The sequence below is a fragment of the Stegodyphus dumicola genome, chromosome 1, assembly GCF_044657685.1.
Source record: "Stegodyphus dumicola isolate Sdum_Otavi_A_Nest chromosome 1, ASM4465768v1".
In the NCBI taxonomy this organism is placed as follows: domain Eukaryota; kingdom Metazoa; phylum Arthropoda; class Arachnida; order Araneae; family Eresidae; genus Stegodyphus; species Stegodyphus dumicola.
In genome coordinates this window covers 146,046,531-146,056,126 of record NC_140768.1, presented here as the reverse complement: position 1 = coordinate 146,056,126, position 9,596 = coordinate 146,046,531, and the positions used below count along the sequence as shown (strand labels likewise).

The following is a 9,596-nucleotide window of genomic DNA, read 5'->3' as shown; positions in this document are numbered from 1 at the left end:
CCGTCACCAGATACGGACCTTATAAGAGATAGACTAACCCATTGGGCGGGGCACAATCTTCACGTATGCTTCCCCTGCGTGGGCATCAGTTAGAGACAGGGACATATCTAATTTACAAATTACACAGAACAAGTTGCTGCGCACCTTCACGAATGCGGATTATTTTGTATCTAATAGGACTTTACACAAAGATTTGAAAATTGAAACTGTCATAGAGCATCTTCAACGCCTAAACTCCAGCTTTTTCCAGAAAGCAGTTACATGCCCTCACATGACAAAATTACATGCATTTGACTACATTCCACTACCGGAAGATAAAGAGTTACGACCGCTGGCAGCCCACCTAGCCAGAGATCTGAACTTTCCTACATAAAGTAGAACATTCCTGTATATAGTTGTACATATTGTATATAGCTTTTATGAATACTTTTCTTATTATTTCATCGAAACTTCTATATGATTTCTGATCTTCCAAACTGCATTTTTGTCACTGTAACTCTATAATTGCAAATGTATGCCTTTGAGAGTTTGTATTCTTACAAACTCGTTCTGTCATGTAGTATACTTTCACAGTATCTTATCTTAAAAACTCATTATTGCTTTACCTTGCACAGCTCCGTCTGCGGCGCGTCTTCTTGTCTGGCCTAATTCCTAGGCTTGCGGCATCTTGCTCGCCCCTCTTCTGCCTCACCTCATTCTCTTACCACGTCAGACTTCCTACCGTCATGTGCCTACTGGCTCTCCTCATGAGCTGGAAACAGCGCGCTTCGTGCGCTACTCCAGCCATACTTGTTCGGATCGGATCGATGGGCGGGGCACGCGTCACCGACATGTCGGCAAGAAAGAGTAGGGACGATCTGGTTTACTTTAACACTGAAACCTGTGGCGTTTGTATCAGGTAACTCTTTTTAATTATTAAATGTGATACGTTGTAAAGTGATGAGATTATGAAAGCCACAGTTTTTTCCAAATAGGATTTAATATATCTTATTAAAGCTGTTTTTACTGCATTTCGCGCATTTTTTTCACACGTAATTCTTGTACAAAACTTCTTTACTTTGGTTAAACGGTAAAAACTCAAAGCACAAAATTTATAAACTTAATTTTGCGTACAAATAAAGTAAAATTAAATAAGATTGATAGTACGTGATGCTTTGAAATAAATAAGGTAAACTTAAACAAGATCTGATAAATTTGTTTTTTTAATTTAATGAACATTTCCAGGCAGTGATTTTCCAAACTATAATAACATTACAAAACGATCATATTTATTTTATTATATGATCATTGCATTATTAACATTAAAGTGGATTAGTTATTTTAATAATTCATAAAATTCGAAGCATAAAATTTTCTGAGCGTAATGAAGGGAAAAAAAAGATAAAATAAAATCTAGAAGCACTCAGATTTTATATTACGCCCAAAAGGAACCTTTTTGAAAAGTTTTGTGTGTTACCTATATTTATTGAATATCATGTTCTTCACCCACAAACCACATACATTTGAAAACAGCATATCTTTAGAATTTCTGCACTGGAGATAAAACTGTTATATTCCGTACAGTGCTGGCTCTGAACTCGTTGAGTGTGTTAATCAAAAATTCGTTAAAGTTTTACAAATGAAATAGATTGAAATAGATTAAAATAAATAATTCAATTAATATGAAATAGATTAAAATAAATTCGATATTCGGCCGTCCAGATGCCCATGTTCGAGTGGAGGATTACACTATTCAAAATTTGATGGTTCTAGATACTGTCGTTTTTGTCACAGTGCAAGAAACATACATGTATTCATGCAGATTCTTCATTATTTAATTTCTTTACAAATAATACAGGGCGATAATATTTGGCAACAACAATTTGCAAGGAGACACGGACACTTATAGTAAAACAGCGCGAAATGCCGCTCCGAAACTAACAGCCTTTCCAGGCGACCGCCGCTTTGGGCTAATAAATTAAATTAACAGTAAATAAAAAAAAATGTTATGCAGAACTAAAAATAAATTTTAAAAAATAATTATTACGGTTAAATACAATTTTAATATTAGAATTAAATGTATAAAAAAGTTTAAGGAGTCAAAAGTGTTTATCACTGTGATGTATTATGAAATAGTATAATTGAAATACAATTCCTTTATAGAAATTGTGCTATAATACTCATCTATAATTTTAGAAAAGCAGCACAATTTAGAATTTTAAACAAAACTTTCAAAAATTCGTTTTTAAATATTTTAGTACTTTTTACTTATTTACACCAATAAAAAGCATAAAAATTGCAAGAGAAAATTGTTTGTTTGAAATTTTCTATTAGTTCAGATTTAAAATATTATTTTCTAAAAGAAGTATAGTTACAAATTTTCTTGCAGTATAGGAAAAGCTAAAAAAATATCCACCCCTGAAAGCATGCAACAACTTTATAATTATTTGGAACATTAATTATGCTTGATAAATATGCTAATTTTTTAAAAATCAATCTCAATTTCAAAAATAAAAATATATAGAAATTCTAATTTGTGAAATGAGGCGCTACAACCAGCTTTCTCTTGACAATCATACACGCTGCAATAACCAACCAATGTTAAATTTCTGCAAGTCGTCCCTACTTCTCCGGATGTGATCAAGGTGACAGCCGGCAACGCCTCAGACGAGGGAGAAAACCCGTTTGGGTTAGTCTATTTCTTATAAGGTCCATGTCACCAGATTGCAGATGGCAATCAATTAATATGTGAATTCGCTCGCTGATTGGAGAAACGGGCCTTTATGAATCTAAATAAGTCAAAATTAAAAAATAAACTGACATATCAACACTTGGAATCTGTCGTATGAATATCAACATATAGCTTTCAACCAAATTTATAAAAAATTGTTGATAAAATTCAATCTCAAACATCAGTTAATGTATTTAACTGTGGCTACCTTGTACAAACTTTAATTTTTTTTTTTTTTTTCCAAGTTGGAATAAATGTGTTGGTTCCAGTAGCACATGCAAGAGGAAAGGGAAACCCACCCTTCCTCCTTGTTTACATACATACGTATGTAATGGTCTCCAAATCAGTTTAAATTTGATATCGTACATGTTTGAATTGTAAATCAAGAAGCAACATATTTCATTGACCGCCCCTCCTCCCCCCCCCATTTTTTTTTTTTTTTTTTTTTTTTTTTTTTTTTTTTTTTTTTTGGCATACTCTATTGGCTCTTGGGAACCAAGTCATTTCTGTGAGTGGACCTTCTGGTAAAAATGTTGTGCACCCGTAACTTAGGATATATACTAGATTTATATATATCATTTGCCAACTCCCCCACTAGAAAGAATGTAAGTTACTTAATACCTTTCTGGCCTTTATATCTTCATGTACATTCACTGATCTTATTTATATTATTTTCTATATTATTTTTATATTATTTTTATGTTTTCTTTGATTTGTTTTTACAAAGTTTGCATTATTTATCTTTTTTATAATCTTCTATGTTTATTTCAACTTTACTTTGATTTCGATTTCATAATGACAATTTCCAATGTTTAATTTCTACAAATAATATAGTACTCAAATACATAAAGATGATAGTGTCGGGGACGATTACTCGAGTTTTACAGGATTTCTCTACAGTAATTGATTTTTACTCCAAATTGAATTGACTAAAATGCTTCATGAGAATAAGTTCTTTGAGTAGCAACTATTCGCGGAAATATTTGGCCTGACTAGAATTGCCGGTTTGGCTTTAACTTATAACTCGAGTAAAGACGAAACACTTTCATATTTACGTATTTTTATCAATTATTGTTCATTGAACGGGAGTTGGTTTGTTCCCCTTGAAAAGTCAACTAATTTCCGATCAATGACAATAATTACATGTTTTAATTTTTCCTTTTACAATTGTAATATTATTCTTCGTGATGATTTAACTCCAGTCCCCGTTAAAACATTATTAACATTTTGCTTTCAAATTACTTCAAAACATCTTTCAAAATATAACTTACCAGTATGGATGCACACTTTTAAAATAATTCTACTTTAATTAAACTTAGGAGATAATATAATCAATTAATCAATACTGTTTAGGAAATAAATTATTGTTCTAACATAAGTATTTTGACACAAAATTGGTCTTTTTCGTAAATGACATACTGATTTTTTTCCGTATTTTGATTCTAAGACTCAAATTATGCCCAAATAGTAAATTTTGTAAAATTTGGTGAAAAACTTACCAAGAAATTTAAAAATGTATCTTGCTGCACAATTTTCACCTTGTGACAATAACAATTAACTTCTTTTCTTCTCGAAAAGAAATTCTTAATTTATAGTAACCTATTTTCTTTCATTGCGCAAAAGAAGGTGCATTGTTCATTGCGCAAGAGAAGGTGCATTGTTCATTCTTTCAGATAATTTTAAAGCACGTAAATCATATTTGGCATTTTTACTTGTAACAAATATGTCAAATTTCAAAATAGGCCACTATATAAATTCATGTAAATCTTTGGAAATTTTAAATAAAATAACTCTTATTTTTTTGCATCTATATCTACTTTAAGGTGATGGTAAAAATTTTATAGGTTAAAATTCAAAAATCTATAAAAATTACTAAAAAGTAAAAATTCCAAAAGCATCAGAAAATAGCTGCGAATTTTATTTGGACTGAACCTAAATTTCAAATTCTGAAAGAAGGAGTTAAGTAGTTTAATAAAAAAAATAGATTTTTAATAAATATTTACCAAACTCAAAATTCAGGAGCTAATTTTGTAAAAAATTACTCTTGCAATTTTTACGAAACTTGGCACTTTGGCATAATCTGAGTCATAGAATCAAAGTATGGGAAAAAATAGGTATGTTATTTCAAGAAAAGTCAAATTTTGTATCAGAATACCTATGTTAGAACAATGCCCTGTATAAATCTAATGCATGTTCTAAGTCATGCTTTCGAGACATGAAAAATACAAGTTAAATTTCGTCAATCAGCCCAATAGAATGGGAGATATTAAACTGTTCTATTCTATTTTGTGCAAGGTGAAAAAATATGCGTAAGTATAACATTTATTTTATGTATATTTGTACTTATTTATTGTGTATATATCTCTTTTCAAGGATGAACTATAGATGTACACTGCACACAAAAAAAGGGGGGGCGACAGTTCTATATCTACTGCGCCGATTGACGAAATTCAACTTGCATTTTTCATGTCTCGAAAGCGCAATATATTTAGTGCATAAATATATTGCGCAATATATTTAATGCATAAGCGATATATTGCAATATATTTAATGCATAAATATAATAATTTAAGTTTTAGGATATGTATTAGATTTATATATAGCATTGTTCTAATACAGATATTTTGACACACAAATATTTTTCTGAAATAACATACCAATTTTTTTTCCATATTTCCATTCTACAACTCAAATTCATTCTCGACGCCAAATTATCAAGTTTTGTAAAAAACGCACAAGTAGTTTTTAAAAAATTAGCTCCTCAGTGTTAATTGAGTTTGGAATATATTTATTAATCTCTTTTTTTATTAAACTTGTGTGATTCTTCCTTTCACATTTCGAAATTTAAGTTCATTCCAAATAAAATTCACCGAAGATATACGTGAATTTATATATTGGTGCGTTTTGAAATTTGCCATATTTGTTGAAAGTGATAAAATATCAAATGTGGTTTAAACACTTTTCTAAAACTATTTGGAAGTAGAAACGATGTGACTTTTTCCCCACTCATGCACAATGTAAAAAGATAGAAAATGAGGTGCCTTTTTCTCCACTCCGGCATAATGGAAGGGAAAGGAAAATTGGTTGCACATACTAAGAAGTTCTCCAAGTGAATTATTCTTAGTGAAAACTGAAAAAATTGTGCTAAGTTAAGTTTTTGAATTTCTCCATAAATTTTGCACTAAATGTTACAAAATTTAATATTCAGTCATAATTTGAGTCGTAGAATCAAAATATCGAAAATAAAATGGTATGTTATTTCAGAAAAGTCCGATTTTGTGTCAAAATACCTATGTTAGAACAATGCTATACATAAATCTAATATATATCCTAAATCGCACTTTCGAGACATGAAAAACGCAATTTGAATTTTGTCAATCGGCCCAGTAGAACGGGAGATAATAGAACTGTTCCCCTCCTTTTTTTTTTTTTTCGCAGTCACATATAATCAAATAACTAAGAGAAGTCACAAAATGCTATAAAGCATAAATACACAAGAAGATACTTACTTTGGCAGCTGAGGAAGTTGGTTCGGTAGTCAAACCATCAAAACTAGTCCTGGAAAATGTTCAAATATAACACTTATTTTTGTTGTTCGACTTCTGAAATAATTGTTGTTCGGTATGTTATTTTAACTTAAATTATTGTTTATTCAATGTGGAGGTATTTTATTTAGTGCCAAAGGGAAATTAAGAATTGGGATTCTCTACATTAATTATGTAAAAATATAAAACAGGCATGAAGCATAACCCCCCCCCCGAAAAAAAGAGAGAAATTGTAGGTTATCTGGAGGTCTGGATTTGAGATCTTTCCAGATATTGGACATCTGGATTTCAGACTATATAATATTAATTTCGTCTTATGATTAAAGTGTGAAATATTTGAACAATTGATTGTTGACAATAATTCTACAAAAAATATTTACTTAATGATTTCTTAATTAATATATCCATCTCTAAAAGTTTTGCTAATATCAAAACAAATTCATTTGTTTTCATTATTATAATTATCCTACATATGCGAAAATGCTTTCATAAAGTAGCAAAGAATTCATTTTAATTGGTTATAACAGTTGAACTGTATGAGTATGAAATTCAGATAGAGAGGTTTAATGAATAGTGAGTGGAAAAAGAAAAAAACAGTGAAATTATACTTATGTTACCGAGATTGTCATACCCGTGTGTCTGCTTTCTCATTATCCACAGTTTCACTCACCGATGATTTTGAGTAGGCTGTGAGGGCAGAACACTGTTAAGTTTCTTAAATTGTTCAAGTGAAGAGGAACAGCATTATCATAACTTAAATATGTCCAATTCTCTCTTCCCACACATCTGCAAGACCATTTAATAATCATTAACTAAGTAAAGAGAATGGAAAAGGTTACTGTGGAACCCTATATGTATTCTCAAGTGTACTTTAGCTTTGTGATCATAAATATGTTCGTAGGCATTCTTAGCTATTAATGGTCACAGATGATTTCTTTGCAGCTTTTTTTACCCTTTTAAATTCCATTTATTGTAATAAGAGCCTCAAAACATTAAACTAGTGATGCTACTAAATGCTTGGAAACTACTAATCTTCTATGTAAGTGCTACAAACAGGAATAATTGTAATTTCTTCCATCCTATGAAGTAGTGGCATGACCAGTGTAATTATGATGGTTCAAGAAATTCTATATTTCAGTTGAAAGAGCTTATTCTTAGTCAGAATTCATACAACACTTGAATTGATGGAAATGATTATTAATGTAAATTATAATCCAAGATAATTAATTGAACAACACAAAACAACATTTTATTAACAAAACACAACATATTTATGTAATTTCCACATATAACAGCAGCCATAAAAAATCTTATCAAGTATTTTATACATGTTCATTCTACTAAGTTCAAGCTTCAAGAGAGTTCTATGACATCAAATTATTTTTCTGCTTTCTCAGCTTGTGGCAAGAGTGCTATATGCCGAAGGCTTTATCTACTCATGACATTTTTTCTCACCTGGTATGTATTAACTCATAATTTTAAATATTTTGCTCTCTTATTTTCTTTAAATGATGATAAATTTGAAATTATTTCTTTAAATAATGATAAATTTTCTTTAAATGATATATCTTAATAGTCTCTGTTTTCATATATTTCCATTCATTCATCAGTAATAATACAAATTTAGCAAACAAATTCTGTTTACAGGTTTCCATGAGCAAATTCCAAAACCCGTGCCACTCAGAGGATTAAGATATACTGTGCAGTAAGAACACTGCAATTACCAGTTGCATGATTTTTTATTGAACCACTGAACTGACTGACAGAGGAATTACCCAGCACTTCTGGAAGCTGGAAGAAAAAAATGGCTTCTACAGCTTCAAAAATACGTTTTTGAAAACTTCCAAAATGTCACTACATTGGCCAAAAATCTCCAACCGTGGTTAGTTTGGTGAGTGTTCATTTCTCAGCTTCTGACTGAACTATCTTCACAATTTAGACAATGATCAGTTCATAATTGCGGCTCTGGCAACCATTCTTCCATGATATTCATGGACAAGACAACAACAACATCGATTCATAATTAAAAGATCTACAATTTTATACATGAAATAAATGCTTACAATAAAGTGTTCATAAATTCATTTAAAAAATACACAATAACATTATTATTTAAAATGCAACAAATAGATACACAAAAAAATATTCACAGCAGTAAAAATATATAGAAACTTATATATAATCCAACAAACACAAATATTTACTATAATTTTGAAATGAATTATATTTGATTAATGCAAAGATTAGCAATTGTGCAGAGTCGTGTTCTTAATAAAAATGTTACACTTTTGGTTTTTGTCTGCTGTTAGGGGAGTATTTAAATTGTTTGTTATTATGGTATTTATTAATATGCATGAAACATTCCTAATTATTTTACATGTTTTTTGTAGATATATCCTAATTTGATAAACATAATTAAAAATTAAAAATGTTTGTTAATTATTTCGAAAACATGATTTTTTTTTTTTTTTTACATTACAGTTAATTAGATTAGATTTACATGTAATGCTAATAAAAGTATTTAAAAGTACTATGCATCCACTCTAAAAGCGAAATAGCACAGTTTTATTCTGAAAAGTATTCTCTTTTATTAATTTTGAGATGTATTTGCAATTAACTAACAATTATAAAAAATATTTTTACATATTATTTTCGTGTACTTAGGACACACTCGTATAATGCAAATCTTAGAAGAAATGAAGTATTTAATTCAATATCATTCTCTCTTAAATAAAATTCCTTTCTTAATTATATATAATAGAATTCTTCATAAATTCATATATTTACAATATTTTCCGAACGCAGCAAAAATGTCAGTCTTGGTTGCACTAAAATTTCGGATTAATTAAAAATATTACACATAATTTATATATTCAGTTTTAGAGACATCTTCAGTAACTAGGCCAGGTAAAAATATAAATTTTATTTCAATTTGAAAAGAGTAACAATTCTTACACAGAAAATAAATAACTATAAATGTAGTTTAAGAATAATACATAGGTATCAGGTATCATCACTTTATTGCTAGCATACAACTTCTTAGAGTTTTGACCAGTATATTAGTAATTGTACCACATTAAAATTTGCTTTCAAAAATAAGATGCACTATTTATAAAGTGCATCATCGCATAGAGGTGCAAATACAAAATGAAAGATCATATTTTTCTTTAATGAGTTTAAATACGCTAAGTAATATTAATAGATAAAAATAAAAACATACCTTTTAACAGAGATGATGAGGGTAAAATACCGCAGATGAAGCGAATTAAACTAAAGTTGCAACTGCTAATTTAAAGTTAATAGACTAGAAACCAAGTTTGAAAAATAATCCACTGCAGAAA

At 29.7% G+C, this 9,596-nt stretch overlaps 1 long non-coding RNA gene across 1 annotated transcript; it reads left to right on the top strand.

The window, feature by feature from the left end:
- The first annotated feature begins 606 nt into the window (after positions 1 to 606).
- On the top strand, positions 607 to 8,684 carry LOC118180449 (uncharacterized). Its single transcript, XR_004756662.2, has 3 exons — positions 607 to 898; positions 7,653 to 7,713; positions 7,903 to 8,684. It is a non-coding gene; the product is annotated as an uncharacterized LOC118180449 (long non-coding RNA).
- The last annotated feature ends 912 nt before the right edge of the window (positions 8,685 to 9,596 follow it).